This window comes from Bison bison, unplaced genomic scaffold, assembly GCF_000754665.1.
Source record: "Bison bison bison isolate TAMUID 2011002044 unplaced genomic scaffold, Bison_UMD1.0 scf7180017861105, whole genome shotgun sequence".
Classification (NCBI taxonomy): Eukaryota; Metazoa; Chordata; class Mammalia; order Artiodactyla; family Bovidae; genus Bison; species Bison bison.
Genome location: NW_011491677.1, coordinates 18029 through 18813, shown reverse-complemented (window position 1 = coordinate 18813; position 785 = coordinate 18029).

Here is a 785-nt window from a genome sequence, read left to right as displayed (position 1 = left end):
AGGAAAAACCACAGCCTTGACTAGACGAACCTTTGTTGGCAAAGTAATGTCTCTGCTTTTCAATATGCTATCTAGGTTGGTCATAACTTTCCTTCCAAGGAGTAAGCGTCTTTTAATTTCATGGCTGCAGTCACCATCTGCAGTGATTTTGGAGCCCAAATGATAAAGTATATCTATATAATGTACACAATTAAAACCAATGAAGGTTCTGTAGTTTGTGTAAAATAATGTTCATGGACAGATATTAAGGCAGAAAAGTAGGTTTTAAAGTATAGTAGCAAAGTATAGTACAATCCCATTTTTATGTGAAAATATATATACACACACGTGTGTAAAATATAAATGTGTGGAGCGATATACACAAATGTTACCGGTAGTTATCTCTAGGTTTTATAACGGGAATTATAACATCATTTCCATTAAAAATTTTTAAAATTCTGAAAAGAAGGGAGTGTTGTGGCTAGTAAAAGCAATATGGTTATTTCGCTTGATGTTAGGAGGGAGGTAATGTTTTAGGAAAAGGGTCCAAAATTTTTTAATGATACGAAGGTATGTTACGTGCACTTTTCCTCTGATTTGTTGGCATTTTAATTGACTGTGGGTCAAAATGAAAATTATTGCATGGATGGAAGCTGAATCATAGTCTAACCATAGTTAGGCAATCATGTTTGACTTGATATCATAGATCTTAAATCTGGTGGGGAGAAGACATTAAAAGTTTTCAGAAATGGGATTTCATAAAATGACTATCTCCTGAAGATGAAAATGGTTAAACAGTTCTTGTC